This window comes from Rhea americana, unplaced genomic scaffold (assembly GCF_003343005.1).
Source record: "Rhea americana isolate MKP2758 unplaced genomic scaffold, rheAme1 scaffold_53, whole genome shotgun sequence".
Lineage (NCBI taxonomy): Eukaryota > Metazoa > Chordata > Aves > Rheiformes > Rheidae > Rhea > Rhea americana.
In genome coordinates this window covers 3369916-3395116 of record NW_028186679.1, presented here as the reverse complement: position 1 = coordinate 3395116, position 25201 = coordinate 3369916, and the positions used below count along the sequence as shown (strand labels likewise).

Below are 25201 nucleotides of genomic sequence, written 5' to 3'. Positions count from 1 at the left end.
GCAGCCCCGTCTCTGCCTTACGGAGCTGCAAACTTTCCCTCTGGCCGCCGCGGGCTGCAGCCTCCCGGCGAGGGAGACCGCCGCCTCCTACCATACATATTAATACTCTGCTAGCGCGAGGCATAATTATCTTCCCTTAATTGCAAATTCAACCCCAAATTGAGCCTGCTGCCATTCACGCACCTCTAAATTACTGTAATTGGGGCTTTTTTTTTTTTTTTTTTTTTTTTTTTGTCAGGCGAGTCCCTGGGCTGAATTAGTCCTTGTGCTCCAAGTGCAGCGTGTAGACCGTGCGCTGTGTGATGCTGCTTGGGAAGCCCGCTGCCCCCTCCTAGAAAAGGCAAGGCCGAGACCAAAACCGGCGCGGGGCTTGGCGCGGACGGAGCCGCTTCGGTTTCGCCTGGGGAGCGGCGCGCAGCTGGCGGCTCGGCGCGGAATCGGCTCCCCGGCGAGAGCGGCCTTCCGCCACCGCCACGGAGCTACCCGGCACGGGCAGTCAGCCGACAGCGGCACCCCCGCCGGGCGGGCGTCGCGGGAACTCAGCCATCGGGAGGAAACCCTGGCCCTGGCTCTCCTGCCGCGGCGGCCCAGGCAGCCGAACAGCGGCCGCCGCCGCGGGGCGCCCCCGGCCGCCGCGGGCTCGCCCCGCCCCGCCCTAACGGACATAACGGCGCTCGGGCCCGGCGGGCCCCGCTCGGGGCGTTTGAAACTTCGCAGCCGCCCCGCCTCCCCCCCCCCCCAACCCCGCGCGTGGGGCGCCCCCGCGGCCGTTGCGGCCGCGCGCGAGGTAACGGCTGGTGGCGGGGAAGCAGCGGGCGGCGCTGGGCGGCGGGGTTCGCTCGGGGCCGCCGCGGCGCCTTTGCCGCTGGCTGTGGGGAGCGGCACTGGGCGGGCGGCGGGCGCCCTCGGCCCCCGCGCCGCCCCCGGCCCGGGACGGATCCGGGGAGCGGCCGGGCGAGGCGCAGCGCCATCCTGGGGCCCCTCGGGGCCTCGAAGAGACGGACCTCAGAGTCGGAGGAGTTGTTAGTGCCTAAATTTAGGTGGGCCTGAGGCCTTAGAGCCAGATGCTAGGGCATGTCTAGTAACGGAGGTGCAGTCCCTTGCTGCTGTTCGTACATAGTTCTCCACGAAGTCCTAATCCAGTCCACAGTTTTCCAAGTTGGAAGTGAGAAAACTAATATTTTGTATTGGGGTATTGTTTCTGCACCGGAAATATCAGGGTTTCAGAAAACTGCTTTAAAAGCACAAAGCTGTTTTTTTTTTTTTTTAATAAGTGCCAAGGAAGTAATCTATCACAGCACCAAATACAAAAGCCACGTGAGCACACAGTCTCTTAAGTGAGAAGGGAGATGCAGCTCACTCTGGTTGTGATCTCACATTTGGTGGCAAGACTGTAAAGAGCTCTCTTATCTCCAGTTTATTCATTCCTGCCCTTGTGCTGCCACCTGTGTTGTGCTTGCCGAGCTATTTGTGTGGCCATGAGTAATGCAGATTGGGGAATTGTTATGGCTAGGTGTTTTTTATTTCTTTTTTTTTCCCCTCTGAGTCAAGTAACTGAATCCTACTAGGAAAATGTGCCTCTGCCTTCCCTAGGCATACTCCTGCACTGTTTCTGAATTAATACAAATCATACAGGACTCATCTGCAGCTACTAATGTCTTGAGTCAGGCAGTGGGATGTGGGATGGGTAGAATTCCAATCAATTAAAAGTTTGTTTTTCATGATTCTTAGTGTTGTATGGGAGACATTTTTGAGGAAATTTACAATAAAATGCAATCAAAAGAATAATATGTAAAGTTAAGCACTCAAAAACAAGGAAATGACAGAATGAAGGTTTTCAGTACAAATTAATGTGGCCTTCTGTGGAAGGATTTTGGTTTTGGGTTTGCATGCCATCTTTGCCACAAGCCTCCTCTCTTATTTCATGCAGAAGATAGACTATGCCTGCAAGTGAATCAGAGTTGTATTTAAACCGCTGTCCTTCCCTTGTGGGCCTGGGCTTCATGCAGACTGAAATGTTGTGTGGTTAATAGGATATAATAGTGTAGGAGGAGAAATAGTGCAGGCTGCAGATCAGCGCTCTTGAGAACTCAGCTTTGCTTCGGCTACAGAATTCATCTGTCACCTGGACTGGTCCCTTAAACAGACTTTCCTGAGATGGCCATTCTGTCTCTCTTCATTTCTGGTGCTCAGACAGAGCCAAAGGGGTCTGATTTGGCAAAAGTATTGAGCTTTTATAACTTCTGTTTATGTCATTGAGAGCTATGTCTTGCATATGTGAATATATAAATGTTAAGATTTCAGAAGACTCATTGTTAGATTTTCTAGTTGGAGGATCCAAAACTACTCTGAGGGTACCTGGAGCCTCCACTGCCCCCCTCTGCCCAGGGGCTCCATTTAAGCTCAGCCTTGAGCCTTCAGTCTTTTCCTGAACTTCAGTGTAGGAGTACTGGTCTGCAGCTCAGCCACAGCTGTGCCCATGCCTGGCCATGGACCCTGTCAGTGTGTGCCTTGACCTGTGGACTGGCTTACTGGCCTGACCTAAGACCTACCTTGTTGCTGTGGTCCTGCCTGGTGATCACTGGACTGTGTCCAGCCCTTGGTACCATCACTGGACCTGATCCTCGTTTACTGAGTTGTGCTGCTGGCTGACCTGCCTCATCACCATGGACTTTCCTGATGATCTGGGTTCTTGGTTGAACCTGGCTAGCATCCCAAGCTTGGGATCCAAGCTGCCTGGCTTGCCTCGGTCAGACCTGTGGGCCTGGGCCCTGGCTGGAGAGCCTCTGCCCTGCGAGCTGGAGGGGCTCCCTGTCCGTCATGCTCCCTGTCTGTCGGGGAGCAGCCAGCCCTTCTTGCTCCCTGACAAAGYATTTGAGAGTTCTAACAATTCATCTTTAAATTTTGTGTTTTAAAGTCCTATATGTACAACTAAGAGAATAATGCCACCTTGCCTCACAGTGATGTAGTGCAAATAAATTAGTATTTCTAACGAAATAAGATACCAAAGTGGGAAGACCGGGGAAAGACCCATAGGGAACTTAAATGAGAAGCTAGGGAGCCCCCACTTGAACATGAAAACAAGAGATCTGATCTTAAAGTAATCACGTGGGAGTGAAGAACTACCTGTTTCTCTCTTCACTCTTTGCTATTATCCTAAGCAGCCAAATTGTTTAAAAATGAAGAGGTTTGAAAATCATCAGGCATGTTAGCTATTCTGTAGAACTCAAAATAATATTACACACTAATATTTTTCAGTGCATAGCCTGTTACTTCCCTTTGTACCCTCTCCCCAACGTGTTTTTTTTTTAATTGAAGTGAGATACAGGGRCAGAGATGACATTCTTGCCCTGTTGAAGTCAACGGGAATTTTCCACTGAGTCCATGAGAGTCAGCGTTTCACTTAGCAGGGGCGGTGGTCCACTTTGCCCCTTAAATTAATTCAAGGTCAGCAGAGATTTGCTGAGCCATAAGTGCAACAGGAAGCTGTTTCCTCAAGCCTGCAGATACTATGACTGTTTTAGGTAAACCAAATTTTGTTTTAAATTCCAATTTCTGTAGCAATTACAGATGTGATAATTACCATCTATGAGTAGGAAACTGCAAGTCAGTTAACATGCTGTCAGAGCCTTATCCATAAAAAGTGTTTTATGTTATGGAAACAATATTTAGTAGGAAAGTTAGATATTAATTTTGGATTAAATCTTAGTCTTTTAGGAATAGGTATAGTCATTATAGCTTGTGTTATCACTAGTTCCCAATCATTCTGCAGAGATATCAYTTGCTTTGTATATTATTTGTATTAATAGCATTATTTGTATTATTAATAATTCAGAATTGCTGTAAAATTGTGCTTAACTATGAGGGGAAAGATGATTTGGTATGGTACTTGTGCTGCTGGTAGCATTCCATTTATGAATTTGTAGATATTATTTATTGGCAAATAGAGTTTTGTTAGAAAACAGCACTGTGCAAGTGTAATTTCCCTTGCCCTTAAATCAGACTTTGCCTAGATAACAACATTAACTGCTGAGGCACGGACCAGGAGAGATGAGGAATGGTGCTGCTTCTGTAGTGCCTGGAATTGTTCTGGTCATATGCGAACGACCGGCAAGCCTCTTTGGCCTTCTTGGTAGCTGGACAAGGAGTGAGGGTGAGCTCCTAAAGAAAAGAGAATGCTTTCTCCAAAATGTATTTTCTGCACTGATAGTGACTTTCCCTTGAGTAACTTCCCAAGCAATGAAAAACAGTTAATGAGATGCAGAGATCCATTCTGCCCAAGCATTTGTACCATTTTTGTTGCCAGAAGCTAGCCCTTACTAGCTGTGCTGATGTGCATCCTGAAATCTCAACCCAGGCTTTCTTTGGGTTGGAAAAAGCTGTTGTAACAATGTCCTCTGTTCTATCAACTTAGAACAGGAAGCCAGGAGAAATACTGTATCCAGTTGAAACTGCAGGGGGCACAGTGTCATTACTAGAGTAGCAGTTGGGCCAGGATAATTAGATGCTGTTAACTTGCCTTCCCTAATAAAAACCTAACATGGGATGTTTAATGACATAAATTCATCAAGTCCTGAGCTGATGACTCATCTTTATGAAGCTATGGTGGTCTTTAATGCTGGTTTAGTGCTTTAGTTCATTGCCAATCAAAAGAGTGATACCTATTAGAATAACATCTTCACTTCCCATGGCAGTAGGTCTTTCAAGGTATGCAGACCTCTAGGCAATCCTTTGGCTTCACTTGGTGTAGCACAAGGTGGTGCAACTGCAGATGTGCTTTCAACTGTCACATCGGAGTGGGTCTTGAAGTGTGGGTCRGCTGGTACAGACAGACAACATGCTTAATCAGCACTGTGCAGTTCTTCCAGTGGCAGAATTTGATAATAAACTGAGCTGCAGCTGCACAGCCACCGATGCAAACTGACAGCAAGGCCTGTCAAGAAGCCCCATGTCACATTAGAAATAGAACTGCTGACATCCTGTAACACAGCATTTGTTCCTCTGCTTGTCAGAAGGAAAACATGATGCAGTGGGATTTGGTAAATGCCCAGCACGAAGAATTTGAGGGAATAGGTTCATTTCCCCTTTTAAATTTGTTAGAAAGCACTGAATATAAAATAGTTCTTGTTGATTTTTATCCTTTTTGCTGATAAACAGTGCTTTGAAGTATGTTAGTTTGGAAACTGAATATATTCCTTGTTACAAAATATACTTTTGGTGTATTGTTCTTCTGTGCAGCTGTGAAGACCACATCCTTCTCACCTATTCTCATGCAGCGGTAGGAAGGATTTGTGCATGCTTTCTATGTGTGGACATAGATATAGTCGTTCTAATGGTATCTTGTTTTTTTTTTCTGCAGAAATACCATCACCAGTTCAACAATTTATAGTGCTGAATAATTGTAAACATGTTTGTCCTACTTATTTCCTTAGAGTTTTTTTTTCTACTTAAAATATCTAAAGAGATATGTACTTCTGTGATGATTGTATATTTTAGAAATACTATAAGATTATACTAATGCTGTAGCCCATGGATTTGGCAATGTTTTTCCTGTAATTAAAAAACAGAAAGCTTTGCTTGCAGATGAAGAACTCTTCACCAGTTCAAAATGTTGTATTTTTCCAAGCAAAAACATTTTTTTAAGATGGAAAGTTATATGATGTTAAACACATGTATATTAAGAAACTGGTTTATAGTCTTAGAACTGGTAACTTTGGAAACATATGGTTCTCAAGAGTCTATCATCAGTGCCTAAAGTACAGCTAGGTAAATGAGCTTGCTATTGCTTGAGAGCTGCCTTTTCCTATAAAATGTGATAGGTTGTAGAAGCCTTTAATCTCTAACAAATATTTCTCTAAATGGATCAGAACTGAAAAGAGAGGTTTTTTAAAATGGTTTCTAGGAAAATAAATTTGACAAGAGAAAATCAATGAAAATTATGAGGAATAATAAAACATAAAGATTGCTTGTTCTTGTGTAGGGTTAACATTATCCTTGAAAATAAAGAAGAAAAGAGTGAGTGGGGAAATAGTGTTTCCAGACTGGCTGGCAAATACTGTTAATAGTTCAATAGAATTTAGTGTAATATTTAATAGAGTTTAAAAAAGTATTAAGATACATATTAAGACAGAGTTAACTTCCTACTTTTCGTTTTGTTTGGTGCTAGTGTTGTTTGCAGATTAGCGGTCAAATAAATATCCTAGAAGTGTCAGCTCATTCAGATAGCTTCCCACAAAGCCAGTTCATTAAAGAAGTTTATTAAATATTACCTAAAAAAGTAATGTTTGTGCCAGTACAGTAGTTTGAATTATTTATTCTCCTAATCTAAAAAAGAGAAACTTCCAACTATCTTTCATTTCTGTAATATTTTACAACAGAAGGATACATTTCAGTTGATAGAGATTTCATCTATATTTAGGTGGCTAAATTTTAAACTAGTGAGCTAATGAAATAGAGAAGAAACTGCTAAGTACTTGCAGTAGATGGAGTTACCTAAAATCTGTTTTTAAGCTAGAAAGGTTCCTGTGATGACAGGGAAATGACGAGAGAAGGTATGCATTAGTGATTCCTGCAGGTGAATTGTGGCTTCAAATGTAGAGGAAGATTAACCCTCCCCAAGGTCTCTACCCTCTGACTTGAAAGAAATATCTTACCCCAAATCTGGCAAGCTGTGTAACTGTAAGCATTTGAGCAGCTGCAATATGCAGAGACCTGAGGAGATTCTTTGTTCCACCTCAGTTCTGTTCTGTCAGCACCTTTCTACAGCTGTGGCCAATCTCTGGTATTCCTGAGGAAAACCCAAACAAATAATTCTGCTAATCTGACTTTTCCAGTTCCAGCACTTTCTACAGATTTGTGTTTCATGACAGATTATGAGCCCTCAGTGAAGCTTTGCTCTGAATGGGATGCTCATATTGTGCCTAATATTTTGAAGGATCATACTACAGCTTTCCTATGTGCGGGGTGCTTATGGAGTCCCCTTTCTATACGTGAACACCCGCTTCTATGAAAATATGTAGCAGTTCTGTAGCTCCAAGAAATCTGTACTCCTCCCCCAAATTTGGTTGAAGTTGACCAGAGGATTTGGAAGTTTCCTGGGTCATACACGTACATAGACACATGGTGCCTGTGCATCCTTAGGAAACAAAGCTRAAAATGACATTCATATCTTTTTCTAAGATCAGAAGTCAAATTATTACATTTGTGTGCATGGGGAAATCCTTCCTTTATGACTCCTGTACTTAGTGGCTGAAAATTTAAAAACAARACTTGAAAATATAATAGCTGTCTTAGTGGGAAGCTGCAAAATTTAAGAGCCTGGCCAGTAACCATGAAGGAACTGAGTTGAAAACCAACTCCAAGGCCAAAAAGGACAACAGGTATCCAGCCCAACATATCTGTGCATTTGTTCCGTGGCTGAAACTTTAATGAATTATTTTCCAAATTTTTATCATTTTTGTGGAACTCTCTGTAAGGAAAATGAGAGAATTTTGACAAGTGGACATGGGCACTGAACACGGTAATGGTCCTGGGAACACACTGTACTGAGGCAAAATAAATTCATTCAGTATTTCCATTTGGACCTTGTGACACAAGCTTGTGCTCTGCTTGTTCACATCAACATTTCTGCTTCCCACTGAGAAACTAGTTTTCAAATTAGTCTTCCATCCTTCTGATGTTGTCTGCATTTCTAAATACCATTTGACTGTTCTGAAACATACTGTAGGGCTGTGATCATTTAAGACGGTTCATAAGAATAGCGTGTTATCTTCATTACTTTCTATGCTCCTTGCTCTTAGTGCCTTCTGCAGACTCTACTAAGATCTTATGATACGATGTAGATCATTGATAAATACATTAAAAAGCAATGGATTGTAAACTAGTCCCAGAATGTTCACTCAGGAAAGAGTCTGAAAGAGATATTTGCTCATTAAACTACATCTTATGTTTTGTTATTTTTCAGTAAAGGTGGTTTTTAATCTGCTTAATGAATGCCTTATTAACTTCACAAAAAGCAAGTTTCAGATGTTACATGGCACTGAGTCAGATGCCTGGGAGAGGTCCAACTGTACTATACCAGTGCAGCTGACTTCTGTCTGCTCAGCTGTCTGCTGATGTCAGGCCAAATGGCTCATAGTTTCCTAGGTGTTTTTCTATGTTTTAAACTGCAGAAGCACAGTTTGGAATTTTCCACTGTTGCCCAGGGAGTTGGGGCAGTCCAGGCAAAGGGTTTATACCGAAAAGGCTGAGTGAGACCAAGGGCTGTGAGTGGGAAATATGGGCCTGGGCCTGGAATGCACTGTAGAGGAAGGGACAGAAAGGGAGCGAGCTTCAGCAGGAAGGGGGGAGTCTGTGTTCATTGGATGACATTCCTGTTCAAAGCAGAGGATAGGAGCTAAGGTTCCTAAATTTCACCCTTGCTTTGCAATCAGCAGATAGCTGAGTTCACTGCTGCCTCTTGTTCCTTTCCAATGTTGATCCACATGGAGGTAACAACCTAGTCTTTCTGTCAGTCGCTTTCTTACCTCAAGTGGCAGATGTGTTTGTGGTGAATTTACGGACCTTAGCTGCATTGGTGAGCCTTGTGGGTCATCGTTCTGATACAATTTGTTTTTCTTCATTTTTTATTTTTAAAGACATAAAAGACTTAATGTGTAAACTATGTATAACCATGCATAAATGACGTTTGAAAAAGTATTGCTAAAACTAGGAAGTGAAGGAGTGGAAAAAGCTAAGTAACCTCAGAAATGATGTTAACTGTGCAGGATATTAGTTGGCTGTTTTTTGGTTCATTCACTATTCAAGGCCTTGGATACAATATGTTGATATATGGCATTTTCCATGAGTCTCATTGAGTGAGGACCCTATTGTAGGGATTAAGCAATGATGTATAGTGAAGGAGGCACTGGTYTGCAGTTTTGCCTTAGAGGTGATAAAACCATTAAAGTTTAAGGCAGTTGAATAATGTTCTGGAGAGCTGGACTCTGCCTTTGCTACAGAGCTCTTTATGTTGTTGGGCAGATTACTTAAATCTGCATGATCACCGTTTTCATGTTTGTGAAGTAAGACTTGGGGGAACACTAGGCACTCAAAAGTGAAGCTGTTATAGTGAGAGCTGTGCATTGCATCTGTGAAGTCCTATGTTAAATACTTTGAAAAAATCAGACTCAAATTAGTATTTATTTTTTCCTTTAGTCTATCTGTAGTTCAGTTCATGGTCTGTAAAATGGGAGTAAAAATGTTCTCCGTAATCCCCTAACCTAAGAGGAAAAAAAATTAGTAAAGCATTCTGATACAATGGTGAATGCCCATAAGGACGTATAGGATCCTTGTTTTGATAGTAGAGTTTTAATACCATGTAACAATGAAGTCTTGGATTATAATTGAGTAACAGGGAGAAAACAAAATGCCAAGTTTCTGTTAACTGAGTTTAGTATTGCCTGCACTGAAAAAGGTGGAGGTCATGTGGAAGAGCAGTATGTGATCATGCTATCAGAGATTGTACATTAAAGTCTGATCAATATTTATGCATCTGGAGGCAAATCAAAGTTGCACAGATGCTTAATCCTATTCTTTTCTCCAAATCAGTACAAGTAATCCACTGTGTTGAATAATTTCTCCGCAAAAGCTACATGAATGCTTATTGATCAGAAAAACAATATGAAGAACATCATGAGCTATTTTGTGTGTCCATTGCTACTTACTCCCCTCCATTCCTGTTGCTGTACACATATCATAAATCTTTTACRATGTTGCTCTTCAAGGAACAGTGCGACTAGTTCATTGTTCATATGTCAGTTTACATATGACACAGATGACACAATACCATACATTTGAGCAGCAGAAAAATCTGTTCTACAGCCAGGAAAAGTAGCAATTAATGAGATGGAGATAGGAGGAGATATGAGATGTGTTGCTCTGCAGGTTGTCTTGAAAGAGGGAAAGTATGAAACAGCAACAAGAGAAGTAAACTTTCACCAGAGGCAAGCATGTGTAAATGCTGGGAGACTGCAGAGAGAGAACATGAACGAGAGATGTTGCCTTCTGGAAGTTTGCTCTGCCGTATTATGCCATATATGCTTCTGCATAACCCTTCAATTCTACCACTTTTATCTAATAGCAATCTACTCCAATATAAACCAACATTTTACAAATGCCTCTGGATTGTACCATGCTCTTTAAAAGGAAACACAGATGTTAAAGAACAATTCAGAGAGGAAATGAAAAGAGGAAGAGCATCTGGAGAGTGGAGTCTGTGTTGGAACTCTTGTTTGTTGGTTRGGTTCCGATTTGTGGATCTTCACAGTCAAATCTGGCTTTTGTGCTTTTGAGTTGGTGCCCCCAAGTTTCCCCCCTGCCTTTTCTCTAGGTATAGTAGAATACATAATGCAAATTCAAAGATTTGGAGAAAGMTAGTTTAATTTCTTTGACTCCAATTGTAACATTCACAGCCATACATTTTAGATTCCTTTCAGTTCCTATCAACCTCCTAGTAATACTAATGTCCAGAAACAGGTGTCTGCATTTAGAAAAGTTTGGCAAGGGGCAGCCGTCCACAGAAAAGGAAGTCTGGGGCTCTATCTACTGAAAGGTTTTGTGTTTCAGTCAGTTCTTTGAGTTCAGGTAGAACTGATATCAAAACCTGCTCCTTTTATAGATTTAATAGARATATTCAAAAGCATCTGTAAAACAAACTGTTTTACTTCCTCTGGTTTTGATAAATATTTTATTGTCTGCAGAAGTTAATTTGTGTCTTAACAGTACTCTTAGTTGTGGTTGTCTGCATGTTTCTGTTTCACTTGTTTATGTTTACAGTGTTCACATACACTATGTCTACAACTGAACAGGCTTGGTAGAAAATTCTTATCTTTATTCCTCTACGTTCGGATGCAAACATACAGAATTCAGAGGCAATTTTGTGCTGGAAATGAAGTGGTGCAACATTGTCATAATTTCTTGATATTTGGSATATTTGGCATGTTTCCTTAACATTCCAGTATCCCTGTACTTGCCCTCCCACAATTTCTTCTTGTCCTCAGTGAAATATTAGAGTTAATGAACTCCAGGGCTTAAATATATAGTAACCCTCTTTTCTAACATACATTTTACTATTTAAAGAAACATTTTTTATATTTTGCGCCATTCCTTTGATTTTGTTAACCCATAGTCCTGGAAATACTATGCGAGTTATCCTTTACTATTAGGGATGTAGTTTTATGTCTCCCATTAAGTAATATAGGAGTTGTCTGTATTTAGTGAAGAAAATTTTTCCTTTCCTTGAGTTTTGGTATRTTGTATGCTGTCTAGATCTAGTCAAACTTTAATATAAAAAGAGAGATGATGGAGATCAGCCTTAAGGTCAGTTCTTTGTTGTCTTTGGAGTTTGACACAAATAGTTTGAAGCAAAAGATACAATGTAGATGGGAAGGTGCACAGATTTTTTTTTTTCCCAGACTTTTTTCCAATTTATATTTAAAGTGATCAAAAAGTCTCATTAGCATAAATTGTAAAGACAGAAATTCATTTTCCTTTTTTAGTGTGGTGATTTCTTCCATTTTGCTCTGTTAGAGGGATATTGTATTCTGCTCAGAGATACTGACTATTATAATCCTCAAAACATTATTCAGACCTCTTGGAGATYTCTGCCAATACAGCTTAATTCAGATTTCTGGGACTGTATTGAGAGAAAAGTATCAGAATACATTCAGCACGTGTGGAGGGCAAAGGTAGGAATGGATTCAGGGAGCGGGAGGTCCACTGAGGGCTGCTAAACATCATGGTCCAGATGCAATTGGTGTCCTCAGTAGAGAGGTGGACTGTAGATGCAGACCTGATTGGTTAGATCAGGGGATTTTGAAGTATTATATATTTAGGTTTGAAGATGCTTTTATTTAGTGTATGTCATTTTCTAGATAGCAAAATTGTATCTGAGCATTGCAAATGTGTCATTTTTTTTCCTTTCACAAAAGATGGAAATGAAAATGTACCCAGCTGTTTATGTTCTTTGTGAAGYTTTCTTCAAATAATATGACATATAGGAGAATGTAATAACTACAGGTTTAGGCAATCTAGAAAATGGTCCTTTTGGAAATCCAGAAGAGTTTTACTGACCTGAATAGGGATTAAATCTTAAATGATTAAAACTTAGCAGTGCTAACTACATGAAATTTAGACAGACATAGATTATGTACATTAAAGAAACTGAACTGAGTATCACTAGCAGAACAAGTAAAGGAGTGTACATATGGGCTAAGGGGAGCTCCAGCACTTAGGGAAAAAATGATGAAAAGAAGAAAAACAATCTGCTTATGGAAATCATTTTCAGGCTGTCCTAGGTCATAAAGAATTTGTGCCAAACTGTGAAGCACTAAAAATACATTACTTCAATGCAGGTTTGACCAAGCAGATATGTTTGATCAGCCATTGTGTGCATAGATTGCAGATTGCATATATATATATATGTATATATATATATATAAATATATATATATATATATATATTTATTATCCCTTAGGCAATATTGGTATATCTGCCAGCTAGGCCACAGATACAAGTTTGTAGTTTTTAACATTTTACAACAACAAAAAAAGAAACTGCATGCACACAAAAAAATCTTAAATTCTTCATAAAACCAAATGACACAAACGACTCCATGTGAACAGGAACTTTTTTTTTTTTGTATCATTGTCTTTTAAAGATAATGCAAGTTTTGATAGTCCCTTTATTTCCCATCATCCTCTTTATAATGTGAAAAATGCTTTCATGTTTCTGATAGGGAAATGATAATTTGCAGTCTTGAAGAGATTGTCTTATGAAGGAGATTGCATGCACTGAACTGCATGTGCTTCACAGATGAGGTAATGTCTGTGGTGCACACTTTAGATTAACCTGGTTGAAGCATAGGATTCCATTTTAATGATGAATTAAAAAACAAAGGTGTGTGTGTGAACATATTACTTTGGGCAAAAAAGGTGAAATCCTTCTCACAGAAGGTTAAGCATGAGTGAAAAAAGCTATGCTGCAGAAATGAGCTGGGGGATTAGTACATTGTCAAAAAGAGTTTGGAGAAAAAGACTATCTCCTCAAGTTGACATATAACAGTGAAGAAATTTAGTGGAGGTGTAGAGGGGAAAGAGATAAAAATAATTCTAGTTTTCTCTTACCATCAGAATTCCAGGTGTTATGCGTTTTCTTTGCCTCTTGAGTCTAATAAAAGACTTGTGGGAGTCAATGAAAATATTTTTGTCTCTGTGTTCTATTTTTCCCACTAATAGAAATTTTGAGAAAAAAAATGAAACACCGTTGCAGTCCTAAAAGAATTTCTTTAGAAGATGTAGATAGAAAATTATTTCCTTACAGGACAAGCAGTATAATGCTGTCTCATAGTTCAACTTTCAAAGCAATTTTGATCTGTTTTCACAAAATAAGACTTTAAGAAATTTAATTGCCAGAAGGTTTCAAAATCTACTTGCTATCAGACGTGATAACCTATGTTAAAACAAACTYGTTCAAAAACAGTTTAGATATGATCCATGAATAGGCCTGTATATACTACCTGAGAAAGCTGTTTAAGAACACATTTCATAGATTACTGGGCTGAAGCTTTAGAAATGTAGCACAATATTGAATATCTGTATCATTTTTAGCAAGTGCTGAGAGTTTATAGCTTAATGATCAAGAGTACTTACATTTTCCAGATGWCGGGAATATCAGTCTCTTTGTGCAGAAAACCTTTTTGCTTTAGTTATTTGTATTTTTTTTAAACTGAAATCATAAGTTGTTTCACTTTCATGCTCCATTTTCAATTACACAACAATCTTAAGAGTGCATCTTCAAGCACGGATTTTTGTAACTGCAGAAGTGAAAGGAAAGGCTGCAAGGTAATCTTTAATAAAGAAAGTTAGTCTTGTATGGTAAACGTCTTGTGCGTATAAACACAAATCTGAGCAAAACCACAGTTGTTTGCTGATACACCATTACCATGAGTTATGATGAAATGCATTTTTATTAACAGTCTGAACCGTTGTCTTAATATGATAAAAGTCATAAAATAAAGTCGTAAATTCATAATGATAGAAATGATTCTTGATAGCCAAGTGGAAGAAACATACCTAATTAAACATATGTATTTAATTTCAATAGTTTTATGCTAGTCAGTGTGAATCTTTTCCTCTGGGAAGATAACTAAATAATACAAACAAGACCATGAAGGTTGGTAGATTCCAAGTCATGGATCTGTGCTTTGAGTCAAACTGAAACTGTAAGTGAAATCAAAGTGATTTCAGTCAAGGCACCCTCCTGTAGAAAGCTAAAAGGAAGTGAAATGAGGTATTTCTCCTTATTTTGCTTCGTATTACATTTTAGAATGGATTATTCTCCTTGTGTCTGCCAGGCCCAACACCACCAGCAAAGCAGCTGCCATTGGGTGTTTCATTTTAGCGGCAGAGTGAAGGTTACCACCCCATTTTTTGTGTGCAGGGGATTTCCCGGACAGAAATCTCTACACTTTTACTGTGCGCAGCATGTACAATGAGCCCGAGGCTTCCGGGAAGCATTGGATTTACTGTAAATGTGCAATAAATTTGGCACTTGGGGGTGTTTTGGACTTGCTGTGAATGTGCGAATCAGCTGTGCAGTGTATGAATGGCAAATTTGAAGCTTCCAGGTAATGTCTGGCTATTTTGCATGAAATGTATAGTTGATTTGGGGAAGAATTTGGAAATACACTGGATTTCTGAATATCATGTAGCTGGAAAAAGAAGACATGTTTGGGGAAATGTGGACTAGGGTGGCTCAGTGCAGAGACTGTGGAGCAAGTCTGTATTTTCCAGCAGCCAGGGAGGCTTCAGGCTTGTTTGTTGTTCCTCAAAGTGAAACTGGGGGGTACTGAACCAAAACGTRTGCTTTACATAGAAAATGCAAACTGCTGTAGAGAGACTAACAGGCTTCATAAAGTCAGAAAGAAGTAATCATAGATGGTTTCTTCAGTATGGGTTTGCATTGCCTTCCCATACTCTGGTCTGACAGCGCYGGAGCGTAGAGCCTGGAGCAGTCAGCAGGGCCAGGGGCCTGTTTGGGGTGGGCGGTTCTAGTCCCACGTGGAGCTAGTTCTCCTCTGGAGAGCCAGCACACTGCAGTCTCGCTGTGCTTGTGTGTTTTGCCTCTTCAAATAAATCAGCTGCGTAATGGATTTTTTTTTTTTTAATCTGATTGGGAATTATTTTGCTGCATAGTTTTGAGCCCTGAGGCTATTTTTAATTTTAAGAGGATTTCTCTCTTGATGAGATGATAACCTAAAATGGCATAGGAGGATGTAATGCATGCACAGTATTCCCATTCTGGGTCTCTGTTTTACAGCCAAGTGTAATGATGGAGAAAGGAAACTTGAAATTTTGATGCTAACATTATAGAGCTAAATATGTGTTCACTTTTCTGCAACTGTGTATGTATGTTTTTGAACATTGTACTGCAGATTACATGCCAAGAAATACTTGGATCTTGTGCTGTCCTCCAGAGCTCAATGGATTATACGTTTCAGATTCTTATTTTATGTATATAAACAGACATATTGTATAAAGAGCAGCTCAGAGAAAAAGCTAGGGAGAGCAGCCTGGCAGAGGATAGGAAGGGATTTGAGAACGGACTCCTAACAAAACACTGAAGGAGATTGGCACTAATTACCAGGCTAAAGCACAAACAAAAGCAAGAGGGCAGAAGGAATGTCACCACGTTTGGAAATAGGCATTGACAGCTAATACTGCTGCTRCAGATGGACGGTGCAAGCACAATAGCTGGTAGTTATCCCAGCACCAGCACAAATGGTGTTTCTGCCCCACAAACACCTGATTGTGGGTGGTGAAATTGCTGCCTCATGGACAAGTCAGTCCGCTATCATCCTTCTTCTTTCCTGTCATAATTTCTGCCTAGAATGACTGCCTTCCAGTCATTCATGGCTGGCACGTTTGCTAATATTTCCTTGGATCCTTCTCCAAATGTATCTCTTAATTTTTTCAYTGTGTTTCCAGAACAGCTTCCAACTTCCTTCTGTTTGCAGTCTCCTCAGAGGACGTGATAGCAGGCCATGAGCTTCTGGAGTCAGGAATCGGTCCCCTAACTACCATAAAAAGCATAAAAAGAACCTCAGTGAACTTGGGCATATTTTTCTAATTGATGTGAATGAGATGAAAGGGATAGCTGACTTTGGTGACCTTTGCAGGATAATTGTGTATCATGTGTTGCTTGAATAAAGAGGAGTGCTGTAGCTGCAAAAATGTGAATTGACACCATTCTACTCTTCAGCAACATCCATTGGTGTATATCGTCAAAGTGAATTAACAGCTGTCACCCTTCATTTCTCTTCTGTTCACCTCCCACATACTTAGTTCATTTGTGTGGTGCAACTCGGGGGGTTAAAAAGTTTAGTACTTAGAACTGTGTAGACCCTTGCTCCAATTCCCTTTCGTTAGTGCAAATGTACATTATTATTCTGATACTCCCTCCATCTTTAAGAGAGCAGAACAGATTCAGCAGAACRCTGGGGCACGTTCTTAAATGTTTTGCCGCATTGAAAGCTGTAGGAGGAATGCACTGACATAGGTGTGCATTATGGAAGGGCTCTTCAGTGGTGTAAAGCACTGTGTACGTTGTTTGGGTTGAGATCCAGCTTCCTTTTTTTTTTTTTTTTTTCCGATAAAAATTCTTTTGATCTGGTTCTGTGGCATTTTTCTCAATCAAAAATGAGTAATATTGAAAAGGTTTTGAGCAAAATTGGTTTTATACTTTACATTTGTGAAAAATATGCTTTCTGTGTTTGATTTCATTAAAGTTTTTGTGTCTGGCTTTAAGCCAAGCTTCTGCCAGGTCTTACTCCTCACTAAAGTATTCAGAGCAATCCAAGCTGAAGTGCATCACCTTGATACATTATTTCAGTGCATTCAAAGTTGAAGCRTTCATGTTTGTACTTTAAATTATACATTTAAAATTCTTTCTTCTGGAGTTGGGAAGAAGATCTAATACAGACAGTGTCAGCCTTCTCTTCCTTCCTAAGTTAGGATAACAAGTTACCCTGTTGAATAGAGAAGCTGTATGGGACTAATTACACTGTAGGAGAGCTAGCACATACTGTGTGTGTGCTGGAGCTTGATTTGTTCTGCTCTCATCTGGTCTGTGGGAATTTATTTGACAGCTGAAGGGATGTCTGAGCTGGCTGTTAAGTACTATGGGAGCATTAGGCAAATGGGACTGAAGATACTGTTCAGGAAGCCTGTCCAAATATGTATCTTGCTAAGTGATTGCACTTAATATAGTTGTACCCGTTAAACTTTTTGGTAAGTGATTTGACTCTCCTTTTASAAGTGTAGTTATACTGCAAAACCTTTAGTACAGAGACAGTCAAATTTGTTATTCTAGTGCAAAGCAGAGTGTACTTCATTAAGGATCCCAAATAAATACTGGAATATGTGTTAGCAATATAAGTACTTTTACCACRATAAATCCACATCAATGATAAGAAAGATAGGAAATATGAGTTCATATGCTGGCACTAAAATAGCAGTGCCTTTTACTTTCACAAGGACTAATTGGTGTGAGTAACGGGTGATGAAAATGTTATGCTTGAAGGGTCTGACTCAATACCTATTGTATTTAGATGGAGCCTTTCCTGGGCTTTGGATCAAATTTTAATTTCTAACTTAACATACTTGTTGTAAGTTGTTTTGTAAGTTAGAAGATATTTCAAATGCCTCTGGATTTCTTTTGATGTGTTGAATGTGTTCTGAAGTGTACAGTGGCTCAGAGGAATGGCTGGTGCTTGACAGAGTGCAATTCGTACTTCAGAAGTAAGACAGTTTACTTTTTAACACTGTAAATCATTGCTTTATAAAAGTCATGGTTAAACCAAACATGATTGTGAATTTAATGAGGGTAATGCAAGGGAAGTACCTTTTCTACTATAGCGATTACAGAACAGCAGTGCACTTCTGGCTTTAAATTGGTATGGAAAGGTAACATTTCAATTTGTGAAATAAAAAAGCGTGGGTTAAAGCACTTATTGTGAGTGGTTTACTTAAAATTAAGTTACATGGCAGGTCTGTTTAAAACCATCTTGTTTACCAGAAAAGAAGCCATTAGGATTAAAAAGCAGTTTACCTGTTAACATCTAAAACTAATTTGCCAACTGTGACTTCATGGTAATATCTRTGTCATGTGAAAGATTGCTGAACATTAGTCAAAAAATCTAGAAAATATTAAGAAGGGTGTTTGTATGTGATCCTTGGCTTTGAACTAATTGAACTTTTCCATCTTTCATTTCCAGGATCCTCTGAAATGTAGCCTTTCAGTTACAGCACAGTTGTGAGACTTTTCTACTAGCTGGAAAGTCTTACAACAGGCTAGAGGCCAGTCCATGTTCAGACTCTCTTCTTCCATTGCCCTATGGAGTGAGAGGACGCATTTTCTGAAAATAATGTATTGGGTTAACACTGGCCATTTTGACCAATGTGTCTCAGATGCAGCTTGCAGGGTTTTGTTCTACAGGACAGCCCCTGTCTTTAGTCCGTGGCTGCCTTGCAAGAGCTACAGTACATGCCCTGATGACGACATGCCTGGCTCAACTAGAGTGATTTGCTCTTGTCAGGGCTTTCAGCAGGGCTCCTTTTACTCACAGCTTGTGCGGAACGCAGCAGCTCATTTACTCCCTGACTTGAGTTACTGGGATCTATTACATCCCCAATGCACTCTTTACTTCAGCTCTCTGTAAAGCATGGATTAATTTAAACCGGTAGTGTTGATTTTTAATAGTGTAAAGTGTTGGTTTTGTTTGAAGTTCAGCTTCAGCCTTCACCTTCTGGACATCTGCACTTGGCCATGGCTCATTGTTTGATATTCCCCAGCCCCTTGCGCTGGGTCAGGATGTGTGCTCATCTTCACCAGGGTGAGACTTGCTCCAGCTCTCATCTTGTTGGAAAAGCTTCCTTTTATTTTTAGTGTGCAATGGAATTTGATTGCTAACAGCTCTGTTCCTCCTTTTGCTGCTTCTTTCAAGCCATGTTTGACAGGAATGCAATGGATGCTGTCTTGGTATTCTTACTAATACATTTCCAGTAGCTCAGCGGTAAGTTAGGGCACTGCACCTGTACAGAACAGGCTGTCAGTCTGTAGAGTGAGCCTGCTCCCTGGCACAGGAATGTAAGAGAGAGCRGCTCTTCTTTGGAGGTTGATAAATACAGTTCATAAGTAACCCTATTTTGGGTGAGTGTTTTGTCTTTAAAATATTTATATTCTGTTCTTCCAGAATTAGGTACATGTCCAAAGCATAAGTCTGCAACTGCAGCATGCAGAGGTCAGGTTGGGTGGCTTCTAGCAGATCAGCAGATCTGTGCTTTCACGGTAGCAGTAGTTGCATCTACTGGACTGATGAGATGGATGATGCCCCTTCCCCAAGAGGACCAGTTAATAACCAAAGCTGAAAGGTTGCATTGAGAGTCCTAACCTAACCCCCCAGTTCTTGAGAAGGAAGGACCTGCTTCACTGAGGATCTTACGAGAATAACATCCTTTCATGTCAGTGTTGTAATCTGAAGAATGTGGGACTTGCTTTGGGACTGTCCTAGCTAGAGCTCCCCTGTCGCCAGCTGGGCAGTAGCTCGCTGTCTGGTTTCATCATCAGATGGGCAATGCTGGAGGTCCAGAGGAAGAAACCCTTTAGCTGGCTCTTACGATCTAACCCTAGGAACAGCTTCTTCCACACCTAGGTTGTGTAATGGTGTGTTATATTAAGTAATAATGATGCATGTATATTCATTATATATATTAAAACAGAAGCAAACTAATGGCATCAAAACCGCTTGCTCTTTTCTGTACTCACGTACTTACACTTTCTGTAATCACATACTACCATATGATGTGAGTATAGCAGTTTAATTAGGTTTTGCATATATATTTTCTTGAAGCTTTTATTAGACTGCTTTTAAAAATGCTCATGGTTTTATATTGAATGAGGTGTCCAATAATCATTCTGCTGCCTAGGATGATCATTTTCTCTCTCTGCTTGTCTCTACTTCTTTCTAATCTTAAGTATTACAGTCCCTTTCACATTATTTCATGTGAAAAAAAAGCCCTGTTATTGTATGAAATAGTAGTATGGAGTTGCCAACATAATATTTTATCCTTTTCCTTATGCATCGCAACTTTTATGGTCCAAGATTTTTCCCTGCTGGTTGAGCAGAAATATTTCTGGGACTTTCACTGTGACAGTGGATTTTGAACAGCTGTAGCTAATGCCAAACCTAGGCAGATTCAGCAGCCGTGCCTCTGCTCAGTGATCTTGTAGAGTGTTCCCAGTAGCCACTCTTCATTTCGTCTTTCTCGTTCTCAACTTTGACTACTGGCCTCAGTACTGACTCTTACTTTGCTTCAGGAAAGGTTAACATTTTTTTTTGTGCCCTATTCTTCTCCTACCYTGCATGCTTACTATTGCAAATTGTAGCATGAATTTATTGCTCGCCTGAGACGTAGCTCAACTAATTCTCATTTCAGATTAGCYCCGTTTGATTAGCTCCTCTAGGAAGAAAGCGAGGTGCTCATCACTGCTCACGGCTGAGCCCCAGCCRYGTGCTCCCTTCGGGGAGGGGTGAGAACGTGAAGCGAAGTGGCGGGACCCTGCTCAGCACGCGCGTGCTGGGTCTGGCAGGTGGCATCACGTGTGGCGGATCTGTGCGGGCAAGGCAGTCGCRTAGCAGTGCAGTGGTGGTCGTCTCCCTCTCCTACATTTGTCCCTTGCTGCTAGGTCCAGTGGCAGGTCAGTGACAGAAAACGGGGGAGCAGGAAGCACCCCCCCCCCGGTCTTCCTTTCTGCATATATACTTTTTAAATATAAATTGAGTCATGGTAGACTAAGCTAGGTGATTTTATCCCCTCTGAACYGCAGCTTGGTGGAAAACTAAGATATATTTCTACCTTGAAACGAACGGGACAGGAGCAGGAGAACGCAAACACGATGAGCCGCAGGCACATTCTGCGCGGTGCGGTGGGGGGAGCGTGTGTMATGAGGTGACTGCATGACACTGTGGGAGAGAGCAGGCTACGCAGAACGGGAGCAAGTGTTTAGAAAACATTCAGAAAGCATCTAGATTACAGGTGAAGACCAACTATTTTCTTCCACCTGCCCTCACTCAGGGAGCTGCAGTGGCCACCAGTCCCGGACCCCTGCACCACGCCAGTGCAGAAGGTACTGTGGGTGCTGTAGGGTGAAACGGTGAGAGGGAGGGGAGCTGCCTTTCCGTCTGGTCAGATCAGTGGCTAACAGGTGAAGTGCTGCAAGGTGCAACACAGGACGTTTTTAAGGACAGCGCTTAAATCAAGGGTGTTCAGAGGGCAGTTTCAAACATCACAGTTGCTGAAGTGCCGCTAGGGCATAGAGAAGGCACGTTTCCCTGCGATCAGTTGGGGGTCTCCAGAAGTACCACTGTGGGTGGTASAGCTGAAGGTGCTTTTGGGGCTACTCTCATTTCCCACCTATCCCTTCTCCCCTTCCTGACGCAGACTCTATGTCAACCCACTCGAGCGCATTCTGGGGTGAAACTGCAGACCAGCACAGAGATGGTGCTACTGGTGAAACGTGAAACTCAGCTTGGAAACTTCTGCTCTAGAGCACATTACAACGTGATCAAATCAAACAGTGTCATTCCTCCTTCCTCAAAGAGCTTTGCTGTAAGTGGAGCAGTGGAGCAGTAGTAAGTAAGTGCTGACATGTTCATCATAGTGTTTAACTAAAAGCAGAGTCTATTGTATTCCTATAAAAAGATGATCATAACTGCACAGTACAATTTAACAGCTTAACATCTCCTCCTAACCCAATTACAAAGTCTCTGATGCAGGAAATACATAAAGTCTATTCAAATTTGACCACTGAAATTAGTGGAAATACTTTGCAAGTAAAGCCCTTAAAGACATAAAACATTTTTTGTTTTGTAATTATATAGTGCAGAGGATAAGAGGGCCCTGATACTGACTGTAATTCAGTTTAGCATGATATGCCTGGTTAAAGACAGCACTGACTGATAGGACCTATTTGGGCAGAAAGGACTCTTACGCGCCGCTTGAACCCAAGCTGCTGCAATYGGCAGGCTCATCTTTGGGACTTTCCTCTCAGCCAGAATCAAACATGACCCTTTTAATCCTCAGTTGGTGGAGTGGTAAGTATATTTTTATCAGCCCCTTAACCACAGCTCGCCCCTGCGCTTGACTCTGTAAGCCAAATGTACTGTAAGGAGTTTAGTGACTGAGACATTCTTATAATGAAATGTTTCTATGGATCCACTCAGAAATAAATAAAAAGGAAAAGAAAATAAGGTGCTCTGGCCTTGGGCTTCTTTCTTACATGTAGGCAAGGTAAAATAGCAGAAATGAAGAAATGTAATGAGTTAAATCACTTTCCAGGCTTGCATGAATGTGACAAATCTCTTCAAAACACACGCTTCTCACAAATCCCATTTATTCCAATAGGATACACATAGCTAAATAAAATGAGTCAGTATGAATTAACCAGACTGAGTGGGAACAAAGTAGGAGTTTTTTATAAACTCAAAGCATATTGGGTGATAACTACAATGTGTACAAATACTCAGAGAACTAGGCAGGAATGGATTCATGCCAACTCACAAGGACGTATTTCTTTTATCTTAATTACCTGCTACCAAACAATTATTTTTTGCCCTATCACTGCCTTGGAGATGAGCCTAGAAGCTGTGACCAGGGAATATAATTAGGAAAGCTAAAATCATGATATCATTTTCTTTGGGAAAAGAGAAAACTAGTTAGTATTTTATTGCCATTATAGCAACACAAGTACAGGTAAGCAGTAGCCGCATGCCTGTTTTGATATCACATTCTGGTCACACGGCAATTACTACAAAACTTTTGAATTGAACTGTAAATGCATCCATTTCCCTTAGGAAGTTCTCAAGCTAGAAATGTGTAAATCAATTTATAAAATGTGGCTGAGAATTAAGTGGCACCATTTAATATGTGAATATTCTTGCAAAAAAATTTGCATTACAAAAAAAAAGGAATAGGTCATTCTTTCTGGATTAACCATTTTGATTATTTTGTTAAATAAGGAACAGGAATATTCAATTGAATATGTGCAAAAGCTAATATTTACATTGTTCAGTATGTGCAAGCAGGATCATACTAAGAAAAACTGAAAGAAAAAGAGAATAAACTGTTCTCAGGGAAGAGAACAATTATTAATGGACTTAAATTGCAATAATATAGTCAAGCAAGGTATTAGAAAAATTCTTTCTAATGATAAAGCTAGTGAGGCATGGGAAGAGATAGCAGAAATGGACTGTGGGACTAGCCTCACTGGAAAAGATTAAACTTTGGGAAGATTGGTTTATCTTCAGTAGAATTAACCCTCTCGTCGGGTTCTTTCCAGCCCTATTTTCTACTGCTTTTGGAAGGCTATAGTCAAATGATGATTTTAATCTCACACACATCTTCCTTGCCACTTGAAGAAGCTTTTCTAAAGCTTTTCCTCAGTCGTTTGTTCATTCACGTTCCCTTTACTGTGGCACAAAACTAGCTTGCCGATCCGCCTCGTGCAGGCCTAAACACTGTTGTCTAAATTGGATTAGCGATAGCGCTGGTAGCGCTACGCTGCCTCTGCTCTTCTGCTCCCTATGGCRCTGCGGCAGCACGCCGAGCTCCAGGAACAGCAGCAGCCACAGAGAAAGCCAGCTAGAAAGGACGAGACAAAACCAATTTCTCTTCTAAAAGTTAAATGTTCTCTGTTTTTTATTTATTTTTTTCCCCCATTACACTTATGAAAGTTTTGAAAGAGCGCAAGAAGAACCAGCGGACAGCACATACAGAACAGACACGCTGGATAAAGGTGGGGGATGAGAACAGCAGAATGTGGTGATCCCACTTGGTGCAGGGACTTGCCAACTAGTATTACACTGGAAAAGAAGAGGTAAGATCAAGAAAGGAAGCTGAAACATCAGATTACACATTTAGGGCATGTAGTTATAGGTAATAATATTGTTTCCAAGAATTTTTAATTTAAACTTTTGCTGCAGTCTTTGCGTTAACAAGTCAGCTGGATCTTAGACCTGGAATAGAATCACTTTTTTCTGAGTTTTTCTTTTTTCTTTCTTTCTTTTTTTTTTCAGGTGAGAAGAGAGAACACACCATCAAAGATCCTATTTTCTTATGTACTGTCAAAAACATGCTTGTACTAAAGATGAGCTCCTTCAGCTTGCTGAAGTCAGCAATGCCTGGCAGACATGGTGTACCCTGCAACAAACTCCAGGGCGAGAAATGGGAATTCACCCCCATTGGTGTCAAACTGGCAGGATGGGAACGTCRCCAACTGCAGTCTGGGGATGCCCCTGTGTTGACAGAGATGGGATGAGGGGGATGCAGTTTGCCCACAGGTAGCGGTAGGGTCTTGTAAATCTTAGCTAAGTATCCGTGTGAAGATGACTCAGTGGCAACTAGAGACCAGTGCTGTAAAAGGCTGCGGGAGTAATTCCATGAAACCACCATGCCAAAAGACAGCGTTGGCTTAAAACTTTGAATGGAGGATACTGGCCAGAACGTTGCATTTGAGAATGTCCAGAGGAAAGAGATTAAAGGCTCCCTTACGGGTTGTAAACAACAACTAACACTTCAGCTGCGGAGCGCTTGGTTGGAGCAGGAGAACTGGAAGAGGTTTCTAGATCTGTCACATTCTGCTGGTTTTGTACATTGGAAGCTTTTATTTTATGCTGCGAGGGAAATGGCACTGAGAAATCACCTCCTCGCAGCCCGTGCACATCCGTATTAGAAAAGCAGCACAGGCGTTTGGCCGCCCGTTCAAGGGGGTTGGAGCTCGCGCGAGCGGCGTGCGCGGAGACGCGGCCGGCGCGCTCGCTGGCCACCGTTGCCGACCCGTCCCAGTAACCTGAGCAGCGCTCCTCGAGCGCCGCAGCCACGCCGGCCCCTGAACAGCTGCAGCGGCAGCTGCGTGAAGCGCAGGTTTAGGTTATTACTAGAGAAGTCATTAAGTAAGTAATTACATTGCTGATTCTCTCCCCTCCCTATCACTTCACCTGTTTTTAAYAGAATGGCTACTCAGCAATCTTCTCTATATTTACATTTTCGTTAATTCTATGATGTAGATTTAATAGATCTAAATATTGCTGAAAATATTGTCTTG

General features: G+C 41.1%; 1 long non-coding RNA gene across 1 annotated transcript; it reads left to right on the top strand.

The window, feature by feature from the left end:
- The first annotated feature begins 717 nt into the window (after nucleotides 1-717).
- Nucleotides 718-23980, top strand: LOC146588262 (uncharacterized). Its single transcript, XR_014897460.1, has 4 exons — nucleotides 718-787; nucleotides 21541-21708; nucleotides 22078-22193; nucleotides 23832-23980. It is a non-coding gene; the product is annotated as an uncharacterized LOC146588262 (long non-coding RNA).
- The last annotated feature ends 1221 nt before the right edge of the window (nucleotides 23981-25201 follow it).